This window comes from Hibiscus syriacus, unplaced genomic scaffold, assembly GCF_006381635.1.
Source record: "Hibiscus syriacus cultivar Baekdansim isolate YM2019G1 unplaced genomic scaffold, ASM638163v2 tig00110429_pilon, whole genome shotgun sequence".
Lineage (NCBI taxonomy): Eukaryota > Viridiplantae > Streptophyta > Magnoliopsida > Malvales > Malvaceae > Hibiscus > Hibiscus syriacus.
This window is the reverse complement of record NW_024062733.1, coordinates 4,365,679-4,383,020: the sequence shown is the minus strand read 5'-3', so window position 1 is coordinate 4,383,020 and position 17,342 is coordinate 4,365,679. Positions and strand designations below refer to the sequence as shown.

At 32.4% G+C, this 17,342-nt stretch overlaps 1 pseudogene; it reads left to right on the top strand.

The window, feature by feature from the left end:
• The first annotated feature begins 2,192 nt into the window (after window positions 1–2,192).
• LOC120124978 overlaps window positions 2,193–17,342 on the top strand; it is a 38,443-nt pseudogene continuing 23,293 nt past the window's right edge.

Below are 17,342 nucleotides of genomic sequence, written 5' to 3'. Positions count from 1 at the left end.
AACAAAACTAACTCTGAATATTTACAACAGTATTCAACAGAATTTAATTATTTTGTCTTGTTATATAAGAATAAAAAATAAAACATATAAAATTATAAAATAATTAAAACTACAGAAAATTTTAAATTATTAAAAAATATAAATTATAAAAAATAGAGAAAATATGAAAATAATTTTAAAAATAAATAAATAAAATAAGTATTTTATTTAATCATTAGTTTTGAAACACCAATGAGAAAAAGAGAATTTTACTTAAACATAAGTGTCACCGGATTCCTTAGCCATGACAGTGATTGTGGCTTTGTCACCGGTCGACCATGGGGATACCAGAACCGACAGCTGCCTGCCACGATCCTTTGTTTCGAACGGGAAATTATTTTAATATCGACTTAATGTTACGTATACGGGAAAATTTCATGATTGAGATTTAATACGAACATTCGTATTTTTGTAGGAGACGTCGATTAGGAGATGAAGTTACCACGTCTTCTACCTTTATCGGCTCATATTAAATCGACGTATGTTACGAGAGTTGACCGTGAGTAGTTGTGTAGCGTTGTAGTACGATTTGGCTATTGTTGTTACATTAGTTCAGTAATTACTATTAAATTTATGTATAGGAGCTGATTCGATTGGACACATTGTTTGAGCTAAACGTGAAAAATATTACGCGCATCGTTAGTATTATTTTTTTAAGTGTATCTCTATCTTGTGCTATAGTTTAATTGTGTATTTTTGTCTATTGGGTATAAATTTTGTTCGATTGCTGAGCATGTCTGTGTTGTGGTAATTGTTGTCTTGTATGCACATCGTATGATGTTTTATGACATATGTAATTATGTCAGATTTCAGAATGAGTTATATGATTATTTGTCAGACCCTATTTATGCTTTGCATTCAAAAATATAAATATAAAGTATTATTCTGATCAGATCAGAAATTTTGTGTAATTAATTGACATGTTACATTAAGTTGGGTATTTATGATTAGAGAATTTCAATGGATTCACCCTGTGAGATGAATTTTGCTTCAAACTATCAGTGGTTCCGCCCTTCATGACAAACTACCACTTCAGATAGTATTAGTAGAGAGTGGTTTTAGGGAACCTTACTCTTCGAACGATATATGGAGATTGAATGCATTTACATTTGCATTTTTATCATGTCATGAGTATTATGATTTGGATATGATTATGATTTGTTGAACTAAGACATATGTGTTTGGTTGCACTTTAGAGATACACTAAACTTAATAACTTACACACCTTAATTTCTCTTTAAAATACTCAGATTTGGATGGTCCAATACTTGGAGAGTTACATCACTTTTTTAGATAAAACTTTCATTTATGTATGGATTATATATGGTTTCTTTCATAGTGTCGGAACCGTCTTTCGTTTGGGCCTCGGAATTGAGTTTCGACTTGGATTAAACGAATTGGAGTCGCCACCGATCATTTATTTTATAAAAAATGGGTTGACCGGATACCTTATTTCTTACCTGATCTGCGTCTTACCAGTGATATGTGGATTCGGGAGTCGGTTACGGTCAAGGAAGGATTAGCACCCTTGAACCGCCCTTTCGGTACCAATTAATTTAACGGTTGTCTTTAATTGCGAAAATTGAAATTTAAAATATTCGATTCATATTGTTTACCTTTGATTGATTGAAAGTTCAACTGAAATGTCAAAAAATGTTAGATGGTAAAAAAATACAAAAAAGCTAAAATAAAATAGGTAAAATAATTAAAGGTTAGTAAAAATAATAATAATAATAATAAACAAAAATAATACAAGAAAATAATAAAAGAAAATAAAAGGAATAAAACAAAAAGTAAAGGGTTAGTTAATAGATAAAAATGAAAAAAGAACTAAAAATCGTGAAAGAGAAAAAAATAACAAAAGTGACTAAATTAAAATAGAAACAAAATAGAGGGCCAAATTGAAAAAGAATGTAAATTAAAGTAGGGACCAAATTGAAACAGTTGAAAATCCAGTGGCCAAATTACAACTGGTGACCAAATTGAACTGTGACTCAAAGTTCAGGACGGCGGAAAGGATTTAAAATCCTTTAATTGCACATTAGTCCTCAGTATATAAATACCTAAAAACCCTTCTCCCTCCTCCATTCTCACAATTTCTCAAAACTGAACTCTCTCTCAACTCTCAAGACTCTCAAAGCTTCTCCTGGCCAATGGCCGACCGGAACCCGACGACCTCCGTCGTTGCCCCTACTCAAATGGATCCTCTCACCCCTGTAACCTCAATTCTGAGGCCCGATTCACACAAAGATGCCCCAATCGGAGCAGATCTAAGGGGAAAGATTTCGCTTCTACCTCCTTCGGCTGAAAAGCCCTTCGCTTCCCCGGCCTTCTGGCTTTTTGTTTCTGTTGATGTATCTGTATTTTGCTTCGATTTTTGTTGTGTGGCTTTGTTGGCTTCGATTTGCTAACTGTTTGTCTTGGTTGCTATGGTTTATTTGGGTTTGCTGTTTTTTGGTATTTTGTGGTTCTGTTGGTGTTGGATTTTCTTGGGTCTGCTGTGGCTTGATGTTCATTGTGTTTCTCGGGGTTTTCTGTTCCTCCTTGGTACCGTCCTCCCCTGTTGGTCGATGGGTGGTGGGATATTTATACCCAGCACCGGCCGTTTGTGATTTTCGAAATACGAGGCTCGTTGGCTGTTGTTACCGGTCATCCCGGGATGGGTCAGTCCCGGGATTTTCGCCGGCCGTTTCGTACCTGACCTTTGAACCCTTGATTGCGCGGCGCTACTGTTTGGGATCCTAAACCCTAAACATCATCTGGTTAAACTGTTATTGGACCGTTTCATTAGACTTTTGGACTGATTCAAGCCCGTTTTTTATTATTTGGACCCCATTTTAGACCTGAAACAAACAATAATAAAATAAATAAATAAATAAATAATGAAATAAAATAAATAAATAAATAAATAAATAAATAAATTAAAAACATTTTTTTAAAACTATACAATATATGTTTTAAAAAATAATTTTCAAAATCATATAATATATATTTTTAAAAACTAATTTTCAAAACTATATAATATATATTTTTAAAAAACTAATTTTCAAAACTATATAATATATATATTTAAAAACTAATTTTCAAAACTATATAATATATGTTTTTCAAAAATATTTTCAAAACTATATAATATATATTTTAAAAACTAATTTTCAAAACTATATAATATATATGTTTTTCAAAAATATTTTTAAAAATTATATATTATATATATATTTTTTTTAAAAAGTTTTCAAAACGATATAATATATATTTTCAAAAACTATATATTATATATTTTCAAAACATTTAAAAAACCCATATATTATATAATTTTTCAAAATGATTTCAAACCATATAATATATATATATATATATATAAATAAAAATGGACGAAAATTGGTGTCTATACATAGTAATTTTATTTATTATTTGGGATTAATATATATGTAAATGTGACTTTGGATATTACTATTACTTTTGAACTATCTTCATGCATTTTCAGATACTTATTATTTATTTCAAAAAATTTCTCAACATTTGTTATTAATAAAATTTTGGATTTAAACTCTTGTAATGTTTCAATATTTTAAATGGGTAATTTTTGAGTTGTTTTAATTTAAAAATGGTTTCCACGATAGATAAGTTTCAAAGTGGACACTTATTTTTTCTATGTCAAGTAAAGGAGTTACATGTATAAATTGGATAAAGGCGTATTCTACAAAAACATTCCACGTGTGCCGTCAAACAACATAAAGTGCGTTATGCAAAACAAAGCTTGTTATGCAAAACAAAGCTGTTTCCTAGGGTAGTTATTTGGTGTGGTGTCTAAAAAACGGTTAATATACGACGTGATCGGTTAAATAAGTGATCGGTTAAAATTTAGATCGGTTATGTTATATTATTTAACCGGAAATATTATAAAGTACAATAACATACTAGGTAGCGCTTATATAATGTAATATGTAGCGCTTATATAATGTAATATGTAGCGCTTATATTGACCTATTTTATAAGTAAACCGGTATATTTATACCGATAGCATTGCAAATTTACCTATTACATTATAATATGTTGAAAGTGTCTATACTTTTTTATAAAAAAGATCGATACTTTTTTTAAAGTTATGTAATTTATGTTTCAATTTTTTAATAGTGTTTCATATTTTCCACATACAATATTAATTTAATAATTTCATTTGCACAAAAAATTATTTGATTATTTTGATATTTTATAAAATAATATTTACAATTTAAATTTAACAATATTAACCAAAGATAATATAAATGTATATATATATGTTTATGTTTTAATTTAATAATAATATATATCGTAACGTAAAAAATAACTCATTAGACGCCTATATTACTAAATTAATATCTTAAAACTCACTCAAAGATAACCTTAAATTAATGTTTTCCACAGTGAAAAAAGTATGGACACTTTTATAAAATGATAGATACTTTACAATATAAGCACTACCTATTACATTATATAAACGATACCTATTACATTATATTAACGCTACCTATTACATCATATTTTTACCTATTATATTGAAAGTGTCTATACTTTTTATAAAAAGGATCGATTTTTTTAAAGTTATGTAATTATGTTTCAATTTTTTAATAGTGTTTCATGTTTTCCACCTACAATATTAATTTAATAATTTCATTTGCACAAAAAATTATTTGATGTTTTGATATTTTATAAAATAATATTAGAATTTAAATTTAACAATATTAACCAAAGATAATAATAAATATGTAATATATATGTTTATTGTTTTTAATAATAAAATATATATCGTAACGTAAAAAATAAATCATTAGATGCCTATAATTACTAAATTAATATCTTAAAACTCACTCAAAAGATAACCTTAAATTAATGTTTTCCACAGTGAAAAAAGTATGGACCTTTTTATAAAAATAGATACTTTACAATATAAGCACTACCTATTACATTATATAAACGCTACCTATTACATTATATAAGCGTTACCTATTACATATATTTTACCTATTATATTGAAAGTGTCTATACTTTTTATAAAATGATCGATACTTTTTTTTAAAGTTATGTAATTTATGTTTCAATTTTTTTAATAGTGTTTCATGTTTCCACCTACAATATTAATTTAATAATTTCATTTGCACAAAAAATTATTTGATTGTTTTGATATTTTATAAAATATATTTAGAATTTAAATTTAACAATATTAACCAAAGATAATAATAATATGTAATATATATGTTTATTGTTTTTAATTAATAATATATATCGTAACGTAAAAAATAAATCATTAGACGCCTATAATTACTAAATTAATATCTTAAAACTCACTCAAAAGATAACCTTAAATAATGTTTTCCACAGTGAAAAAAGTATGGACACTTTTATAAAAAGGATAGATACTTTACAATATAAGCACTACCTATTACATTATTAAACGCTACCTATTACATTATATAAGCGCTACCTATCATATTTTTACCTATTATATTGAAGTGTCTATACTTTTTATAAAAGGATCGATACGTTTTTTAAAGTTATGTAATTTATGTTTCAATTTTTTTAATAGTGTTTCATGTTTTCCACCTACATATTAATTTAATAATTTATTTGCACAAAAAATTATTTGATTGTTTGATATTTTATAAAAATATTATTTAGTATTTAAATTTAACATATTAACCAAAGATAATAATAAATATGTATATATATGTTTATTGTTTTTAATTTAATAATATATATCCGTAACGTAAAAAATAAATCATTAGACGCCTATAATTACTAAATTAATATCTTAAAACTCACTCAAAGATGTACATACCTAAATATGTAGTTATTGTACATACCTAAATTTAATGATAATATATACTTGTAGTTATTGTACATACCTAAATATGTACTGCGAATTTAATGTTGTACCCACCCTTTAACTACCACTACCATACCACATCCTATTGAAAGCAACACAACTGAAACATGTTCAAATGAACCTTTGCTTACATCTCCATCAACTCCTGGACCACTGAACTTGCACAACAAAATTTTTGCCATGGATAATACTGATGTAGACAATGTTAAGCCAACCGAGGAATGCCATGAAGTACATAATGTTGATGAATCTGACAGATTGGTTGGTCAGCTCTTCTGTTCACGTGATCAAGCTTGGTACTTTTACAAGGATTCGCACGGGAACATAGGTTTAGTGCACGTAAGGAACAACACGACTTGACGTGGAAGGGAATGTGAAGACACAAGATTTTTGTTGTTCCAAAGAAGGGTTTCGAGTATCAAAAGTCAATAATGTTGATCGTCAACGTGCTCATACGCCAGTCACAAGAACAGGATGTAAAGCTAGAGTCGTAGTTACAGCAACAAATACAAACGATCAGTGGGTTAAGTAAGTATGATCAGAAACATATCATGCATTGTGCACACCTGCTATGACACCATTTATGCGTTCTAATAGAGATGTAAGTAAGGCTGATATCGATGAGGCAACAACATTGAAAGAGGTCGGTGTTGGCACGTCACAAGTAATGAACTATTAACGCAGCAGCATGGGGCTATCATAATGTTGGATTTACACATAAAGACCTCTACAATGCACTTCAAAGAGGTAAAGCAAAGGAAATCGTCGATGGGGATGTGAATGCGCTTATTGCCTACTTGATTATAAGAAACATGATGATCCCGGGTTTTTATGACATACTCGTAGACGAATGGGGGCATTGTATAATCTTATTTGGTCGGATTCTACATCGAGATCGGATTACACATGCTTCGGTGATGTAATTGTGTTCGACACAACGTACAAAGATAATTTGTATGGTCGACCAATTATGCCTATTGTTGGTGTCAATCATCACCATAACACAATTATGTTTGCCACTGCCATAATCGTTGACGAGACGTCTCAATCTTTCGAGTGGGTGCTACAGAATTTTTTAGAAGCCATGATGAATAAATCACCTATTTCCGTTGTAACCGATGGGGATAGGGCAATGCAGAGGGCTATCAAATCTGTTATCCCTTATGCTAAGCACAGATAATGTTCTTGGCATCTTTCTCGCAATGCACAAGATAACATTGGTGACCCAAAGTTTACAGTAGCATTCTCAAAATGCATGGCTTCCTGGTGGACAACCAAGGAATTTGATATTCAATGGCGTTCGGTTGTTTCAGAATTCAACGTCCAAAAGCATCCATGGGTGATTGAGAAGGGAAATACACGACACTTATGGCACAAGCATATCTAACCGGTCATTTCTTTGCCATATTCGCTCAACACAAAGGTGCGAGTCTATGAATGCTTCACTAGCTATTGCACTGAAACACAAGAAGACATTTTAGATGTTGTTCGTGCAATTGAAGATGGAATAGTAGAATGCGTATGAACGAGTTGAAAGCGGATTACTTAAGTTCCCATACGAAGCCCTTCCAGATCACAAAACTGGTCGACCTTGAAAGCCATGCCGCTGCGATTTTTACCCGCGAATCTTTTCGTGTGTTCCAAGATGAACTTATACGGGAGACATTGTACCGGATTGAGGCAGAGATTAAGTCCTTATCAGATGAATGTCAACATTATATTTTATCAAAGTACGCAGAAAAAAATAGGAAATTTGAAAGTAGTTTTGATTCTCGTACGAAAACTCTAATTTGCTCCTACAAAAAATTCGACACCGTTGGACTTCCGTGTCGCCATCAACTTCACATTTTGAAGCACTTGGACTACACATATTTTCCCGGGACTTTGATTCAAAGTATGTGGACTAATGATGCGAAGGCTTCTGCACCCAGCTATGTTGATTTGAATGTGTCTCCAGAAGTGATGCAAATGGCAAGGTTCGCTGCTCTACGTTCAACGTCAAGTAGCTTATGCTATATTGCATTAAAGACAGACGAGTCTTTCAAAACCGCAAGAGATGAGATGAAAAAACTAATAGAAGAATTAGAAAACTCGTTTGGTTTGAATGATTCAGTCAACCAGAGCATTGTAGTAAACAATGTTCGTGACCCTCAACGAAAACAACGCAAGCGAAAAAAAGTGCCGAAGAACAAGGTCGAGAAGAAAATTAGGCGATGTGGGTACTGCAACGGTGAGGGACATAACAAACTAACATGTCCTCAAGTCAAGCTCAGTTTGAGTACAAGCACACAGCCTACATCAACTGATTTTTTCGAAGACGGAATGGAATGACAACGATCTCCATATATCGTAAGTATCAACATGACTCCTATTGTATGTACATATAAATATTTTGAATGAAGGAAGAAAAACCGCGTTACTTAAAATTACTGACACAATATTAAAAAGTGTCGATATAGGTTGTAGACCTATTCACTCATAAAACCGGCATATTTATACCGGTTATATTACAAAATTATTTATTACATTATAATTCTGGGTTCCGATGTGTAAATGTCGACACTTTTTGACAATGTATCGACACATTTTTCTTCCAATCTGGACATAAAGTACCGGCACAATATTAAAAAGTGTCGATATAGGTTGTAGACCTATTCGCTCATAAAACCGGTATATTTATACCGGTTATATTACAAAATTATCTATTACTTTATAATTCTGGGTTCTGATGTGTAAATGTCGACACTTTTTTAAATGGTATCGACACATTTTTCTTCCAATCTGGACATAAAGTTCCGACACAATATTAAAAAGTGTCGATATAGGTTGTAGACCTATTTGCTCATAAAACCGGTATATTTATACCGGTTATATTACAAAATTATCTATTATATTATAATTCTGGGTTCCGATGTGTAAATGTCGACACTTTTTTAAATGGTATCGACACATTTTTCTTCCAATCTGGACATAAAGTTCCGACACAATATTAAAAAGTGTCGATATAGGTTATAGACCTATTCGCTCATAAAACCGGTATATTTATACCTGTTATATTACAAAATTATCCATTACATTATAATTCTGGGTTTCGATGTGTAAATGTCGACACTTTTTTAAATGGTATCGACACATTTTTGAATGGTATCGACACATTTTTCTTCCAATCTGGACATAAAGTTCCGACACAATATTAAAAAGTGTCGATATAGGTTGTAGACCTATTCGCTCATAAAACCAGTATATTTATACCGGTTATATTACAAAATTATCTATTACATTATAATTCTGGGTACCGATGTGTAAATGTCGACACTTTTTTAAATGGTATCGACACATTTTTCTTCCAATCTGAACATAAAGTTCCGACACAATATTAAAAAGTGTCGATATAGGTTGTAGACCTATTCGCTCATAAAACCGGTATATTTATACCGGTTATATTACAAAATTATCTATTACATTATAATTCTGGGTTCCGATGTGTAAATGTCGACACTTTTTGACAATGTATCGACACATTTTTCTTCCAATCTGGACATAAAGTTCCGACACAATATTAAAAAGTGTCGATATAGGTTGTAGACCTATTCGCTCATAAAACCGGTATATTTATACCGGTTATATTACAAAATTATCTATTACATTATAATTCTGGGTTCCGATGTTTTTTCAATCGACACTTTTTTAAATGGTATCGACACATTTTTCTTCCATTCTGGACATAAAATATAGACACAATATTAAAAAGTGTGAAAACTTTGTTGTGGATATCATGGAAAACAATGATATAATCATGTGTTTCGATACATTTGCAAGCAGATGTAAAATACATTAATAACTTGTATTGATATTTCAACAATCCTCAAATGTATATGTATACATAGAAGCAAATATGGAATAATTAATGAAAATATACACACAATATAATCACACCAAAATATAAATACACAAGAATGTTCAAATAATGTACCGACAAACAAAATTAATCCGATGAAAAAGGGTTATTTCTAACGAAGTCCGGAACATTAGAGGCCTTCAACAAATTTTCCAAATACTCTCATATGTTTCCGCCTTTTTTCTGAGGACATACATAAATAATTTCAATTATCAAACTAATGAGGTGCAATTTTACTAACAATAAACTAAATTCGCATAAGCATGAATAAATTTGTGTCATACCTAGAGCATTGTCGTTCGAATGGGAAGCATCGTCAAAGGTATGTGGACATATGTAATTGTATTTCTATATAAACACATAAGTTGTTAAAATAATCAATGTCTGAACACCTGTTCAACTGGAAAAAACATATTGCATAAATGCAACTTACCGGATTATAAATCATTTTTTCCGCTGAATCATCGACCAAAAGTGTATTTAGCTCGTTAAAATCTGGACACGCGTTCCAAACATCATTGAGATCTTTACAGTAGGTAACAGAATCGTATGTTTTGCATTTTTTTTGATCCTGTTCACAAACAGTCGAACATAAATATGTAGGAATCATAGACAACGAAAAGTCAGCAAACTGTAATGACATTCATCTTACCCACACGAATAGAAAATGCTCAGAAAATAAAGGTAGTTTCTCAAGTACACGGTCGACGTTATGCCTGAGATTGTAATCAAGTTTGAATGTTAACATTCAAATGTATATTAACGATTTTGACTACAGTAATTCAATTGCTCCAAACATGTTCTAACCGCATCTTTGAAGACCAAAGGGCAACAACAAAATTGTCGACACAAAATTGCATAAATTCAAATAATCCTCTTCTGAGGACAACATCTACAACATGAAGAAAATGAGATTAAAGTTCTACGATTATATGTTAAAATAATGGATACAAAAGAATAGAATTAAAACCTGCAGGCAGTCTTGGGATGTAGGCAAGGACACCATTGAGATCAAAAATTAAAAGTTTTCTTGAAGGCGGCGTTGCAGACACGATATACTAGTTTGGATCATCATCATCATCATCATCATCGTCATCATCTTCATCGTCAGCTTCATCGTCATCATCATCGTCATCGTCATCTTCATCATTAGCTTCATCTTCATTGACCGCTTAGTTGTCCACATCTGTTAAAAGAAAATAAAATACAGTTCAGAACGTGTAAATGTTTAGAAACATAAATAATGAATTACCTAACTCGTTTGATGTCGTTGACGTCATTCGTTACGCAACATAGAGACTTCATGTTGCAATGATGAAATATCGGATCGCATTCCACTCACAAGGGAATCAATATGCTCCTGAAAATTGACCATGTATTCCATCACGGTCTTAATTGTGACATCCTCTGCAACTGGAGCTTCTTCCATCATTGCGTCTCCACTTGGTTGCTCTTCTTCATGGCCAACGGGGTCTATTTCCTCCCTCTCTTGATCTAATCCGACCTCCTTGACACGCTTCCAACTGAGTTTTTCAACAAAATCATATCCCGCTTTTTTAATAAATACCATGTTAATCTTGCGGGTTAATCGAACATGGGCGTCATGCGAAAAATCAACTTCCTTCTTCTTCAACAGATGGGTGATGACACATCTATATGATAGTGTAGTTGAAATTGTTGCTCCCTTTGTGACCATATATACAATTGTATTAAATATGAGTTTTGTAATATTTGGATCCGTTTTGGATTTATACTTTGCTATCTACCAATAATCGCTATCTCGAAGCGTTGAATGTTTTCCCCCACTAGGCCGGATATACCATGTGAGCATTTTGTGAAACACTCTCGACTCTACATCGAGGTGAATTGGGCTATTTCTAGCAACCCGTTTAATTGTAGACCAATCTACACTATTTTCATCTGAATCCCCTTTATTCGCTACACCTAAACCCTCTGCAATAGTTTCTGGAGATATATATATATCCTTCCCCATGACATGTGTATTAATTCCTATTATATTAGTCTTATTAGGCTCGTGCTGTAAGGAAACATTGTTGTAGAAGACTCTAACTAGGTTGGGATAATATCTTGGTTCTACACCAAGGAATTCAAGCCAACCCTAAGATGTAAATGTGGATTTAAAACTAAATGCATATTTATCATCAAACAAGAAACCCAGGTCAATGACACGTTCGGGACGAATCATCCTTACTTTAAAACTCGTCTGCCATCTTTGTTTCTCCATATCGGATCTAAAGTTCAGAGTTTCGAAGGACCTGATTTCCTCAGAAGAATCGTTTGTTACAGAAGGAGGTTGTGGTTGAGAAGAACTGGGTTGAGAAGAGCTTTGAGAAAGACCGCGCTTCTGACGCTGAAATTTAGAGCCATTTTGGTTGGATGCTATTACAATGGAACACAAACACATTAAGGAAAAAAACTCCAATATAGAAATCAATCAAACCCATAAAATATCGATAAATTTACCTGAATATCTGATTGTCACTTATGATAACGCTAGAAGAAAGAGGAAGAGTTATCTTCTGCCTGCTTGCCTTTATGTTTATGGTTTTTCGATTTAGAGTACTATATATAGTGAACGGTGGAAAAACACTTGATATTTAAATTAGTATCGACAAAACATTAAACAGTGTCGATACATATTATATACCAATTCTCTCATAAAACCGGTATACTTGTACCGGTTAGATTGAAAAATTACATATTACATTGTACTTTTGGTTTTCGATGTTTATGAGATCGACACTTTTTATATATGGATCGACACTTTATGGTTGCAGCCTGTTTGCCATTCATTCTGGACCAAAAATATCGACACAAACTAAAAAAGTGTCGACACATTATTTAGACCTATTATCTCATAAAACCGGTATAATTGTACCGGTTAGATTGAAAAATTACATATTACATTATACTTTTGGTTTTCGATGTTTTTGGGATCGACACTTTTTATATATGGATCGACACTTTACAGTTGCACCCTGTTTGCCATTCATTCTGGACCAAAAATATCGACACAAACTAAAAAAGTGTCGACACATTATTTAGACATATTCTCTCATAAAACCAGTATACTTGTACCGGTTAGATTGAAAAATTACATATTACATTATACTTTTGGTTTTCCATGTTTTTGGGATCGACACGTTTTATATATGGATCGACACTTTATGGTTGCACCCTGTTGGCCATTCATTTTGGACCAAAAATATCGACACAAACTAAAAAAGTGTCGACACATTATTTAGACATATTCTCTCATAAAACCGGTATACTTGAACCGGTTAGATTGAAAAATTACATATTACATTATACTTTTGGTTTTCGATGTTTTTGGGATCGACACTTTTTATATATGGATCGACACTTTATGGTTGCACCCTGTTTTCCATTCATTCTGGACCAAAATTATCGACACAAACTAAAAAAGTGTCGACACATTATTTAGACATATTCTCTCATAAAACCGGTATACTTGTACCGGTTAGATTGAAAAATTACATATTACATTATACTTTTGGTTTTCGATGTTTTTGGGATCGACACTTTTTATATATGGTTCGACACTTTATGGTTGCGCCCTGTTGGTCATATTGTAAATTTGCCTTTTACTTTAAAGTATCAACATGACCCTTAATGTGTATAAGAAACATGTACAACAACATACTGCTAACTTTTCTCATCTCATTCATAATTATATTCACATAAAAATAAATCGTATACAAATTATAAATCTTATACAAAATTAACCCTACATTTACATCATTGCATCCTTTTGTTATTCTTATGTATCATGGCAGCTTTTGTTATCTACTGTCTTCGTTCATTTTGATTGTGGCTTACGAGATCGTTTAATATTCGCGATCGATCCCACTCTCCAACAACCTATATTCAAATTGTCAGAACGTTAAGTATTGTAAACTACAGCATTCAATCTACGACTTTTAACAATTTTACCACAAACGAATTTTTCTTTCCACTTACAAAATCACCAGTTACCCCTGTAGAACCGATCGATTCCATCCACATCATCACATACATGCCGCAATCATGTCTGTTACAAAATTTGAAAACCACACATGTCAATTATGATGAATACTGCATAAATTAAGCTTTCTATTTGTGATAACATCTCATACCCATTCAATTGCTTATTCTTCTTATGCTCCACAAATTTGAAAATTTTCAAGGGATACTTTCCTAGAGATCCACAGGATTCAACCCAAATGCGTTTCTTATTATAAGAATCTAATATTTTAATCTGCATTAAAATAGAAGAAGTTATGATCCAAAAAAATTATGCATTATAATTTACATAATGTCCTTTCATACATACATACATACATACATACATACATACCAATCTCTTAGCATCATTCACTCTCTGTTTAGCTGCTTCAGTTGTAAACATACAATCATATATTGTTGCAACACGATCTACCATATCCAACACCAACAGATACCAATGTGAATTATGGTAGTTTATTGTGATCATGATCTGCAACAAATTTCACACCCAATTTGACAAAATTCAACATTCTATATCCGAAAACATCATTTGCAATTGGTATGGTGTCTTACATTCTCACAGTCGTTGAATTTCACATAGTTATTTAGTATGGGACCCCAGAAGGTAGCAATACTCTCAACACTTTCTTTGTTGTTGGCATCTAACGCCTGTTGCTGCAATTACGCAACAAACATTATTAATTTATAGTTAATAACACTACTTATCTCCATTTATTAATTTAACTCACCGCTAAGTGGTATGGAAGGTAGCCAATCCTCCGGAGTGACTTCTGAGAATCGTAGCATACTGTCCAGGCGAGCAAATCAATAACCTAACAAAATTAATTACACAATCAGAACATATTCAATAAGTTTTAACATTTTCTACTTTCTACTTACCACACCGCCAACCCATTCCGTAGGCTTCAACGTTGCAACGTCGTATACACTAGCGAATTGATTTCCCATTGAGATTACAGAATATCTGTATGAATAATTATGATTAATATGTTGTCATGAAATATTTAAATATAACTCACAAATCAATATATTTCACTTACTTCGATTCTAACTCACTATTCCATAAATAATCACAAATTGCAGCTTCGATGTCATCAATTCCGCTTGGAATATCCGCTTTTTCAACCTACAATTTTGCATACAAATTTTTGTCACAACAACATAATAAAAATCAAATTAAGTTTTCTTTTATTCAACTTACCTTCTGCTTCTTCTTCTGGGGTGCAGGACATTCCGAATCCAAATCTGCTGCTATAACACTCTCCGATGTATAAATGACATCGACTTCCTTCCTCCTCATTTCTTCCATCTCTTCTTATTCCTCCTCCCTCTTTTCTTCTTCATATTTTTTCAGTTCATCGTATTTTTTTTCTACATAGCTCTTCATCTCTTTTATTTCACCCTTCAATTGATCTCCTTCATCCAAGTATTTATCAACCACCCCCTTCACCCCCGTAAGTTCACTCCTCAATTCCACAACCTCCTTCACCACTCCCTCAAATTTTTCACCCGTCACCATCTTAATATCACCCCTTAACACCCCAACTTCTTTCACCACTTCACCCCTCAACACCTCTACTTCTTTCACCACTCCATCTATTTTTCCTTCCACTACCCCCTTATGCCTCTCAAGTGTATCTTCGACTCTCTCAAGTTTCTCTTCGACTCTATCAAGTTTCTCTTCGACTCTTGATTGTATTTGCATGATATCAAATTGGATTTTTTTTATATCAGCCAATTCAGACATCAAAATGTCGAAGTTACTATGTTTTCCCTCACCGTCGTCCCACTCACCGTCATCCCCCAATATAACCATCCCTCCTTTCTTCTCCTCTGCCTCTACTGCCTCCTCTACATCCTTACCAATAACCTTCAAAATTAAATTACAATATTAAGACATTGATTATATTCTTAATATTATTTAATTACATTTATTACCCTTTCTTGCTTCTTCGCTCTATCCAACTTCAACTTCACCATCACTCTAACCACCTCTTCCTTCCCCCATGCATGGATGCGTGCCACTCCGGTTCTTTCATAAGCCGGCACTGCCTCACAGCCCGACCAAAAATCGAACAGTGCAACATGCATTTATAATAAAATTTATATTTTTATATAAAAACACAAAAAAATTCTTCAACTCATTTACCTCTAAGATTGCTATGCACCCTTTGAGGTATCTATGGCTGCCCTTTTTAAAGGTGATTATTGATTCAATCAATATCGAATGGATATATTCAGCCCAATTGAATTCACCCTTCAAGCCTTCATCGCAAATGAGCTTCATATGTTCCTTGTTCGTTGACGTATTACCCGTTGGACAAAGAAAGATACCGACAAGGTATAATAGAACTCTGGCCTTCAGCTCATCCCCAACGTAAGATCCACTTTTTATTTCCTCTTCAATTTCAGCATATGTCACCTTATGCTTCAAACCATATTTGGAGGCAAGTGCTTTCCAGTCCTTACTCTTACAGACTTCTACAACACTTTTGCCTTCATTTTCTACCCCCAATACGGCTGCAGCACATGGGATCCCGAGAGGAAATGAAAAATCACCATACTTAGCAATACATTGTCTGACATCAAATTGCGCCATCAAGGATTGACACAATTCCCTCCGAATAGGTCGACCCCTTACTCCTACCAACGATCCAAAACCTATTTCTCCCAGCACATTCAACTGACCCTTCTCCTTAAGGTGTTTAATTAATGAATTCACCCTTTTAATGCTCCATCTTGTCGACACTTCCTACATTTTTTAACAATATATAATGTTATAGTTCTTATATATTTTGTATCAACGTATTTACAAGTTTAATGAATACCTTATTTTCATGTGCTTTCCTCCATTCTTTGTATTCTTTACTATCATTCCTTGACTGTGTGATGTAAGGTTCCTTTTCAGCATCACTCATTGAATTCCATTTGGACCTCACATCTTTTGTCACCTAATATTAAACATAAACGTTTCTTAATCAATACATTAACACTAAATACTACTCAATGTCAATTTCATTTTACATACCGAACCGCTCTGTGTGCCATCTTCCTTCATCCTTTTGCATTCGGCCATACTGTCAACATTTAAAATTTGTAATCAATTTAAAGTTTATCGATACTTTAATCCAATTACCATTTCAACAATAATAACAAAAAGACATTGATACTTACTAGAAGTACATATATCCACCCTTTGGTTGCTTTCGAGTCTCGGCCTCAATTTCAAAGTCATCTGCTCCACCAACAATTTTCCAACCCATTGACTCCATTTTTCCTTCATATATCAGTTTACGCAAATCAAATTATTTTGTTACATACACTTTATTCAATATACAAATATAGATAACTACTCTTGTGGTAAAACGGTTTTCTTCAAAAGAATTTGAATGGGCACACCAAAAATGTGTCGGCACATTTATACAACCTATAATATCATTTTCTACCTATAATATTTAATAAAAGTATCGACATTTATATTTTTCCTTGAAT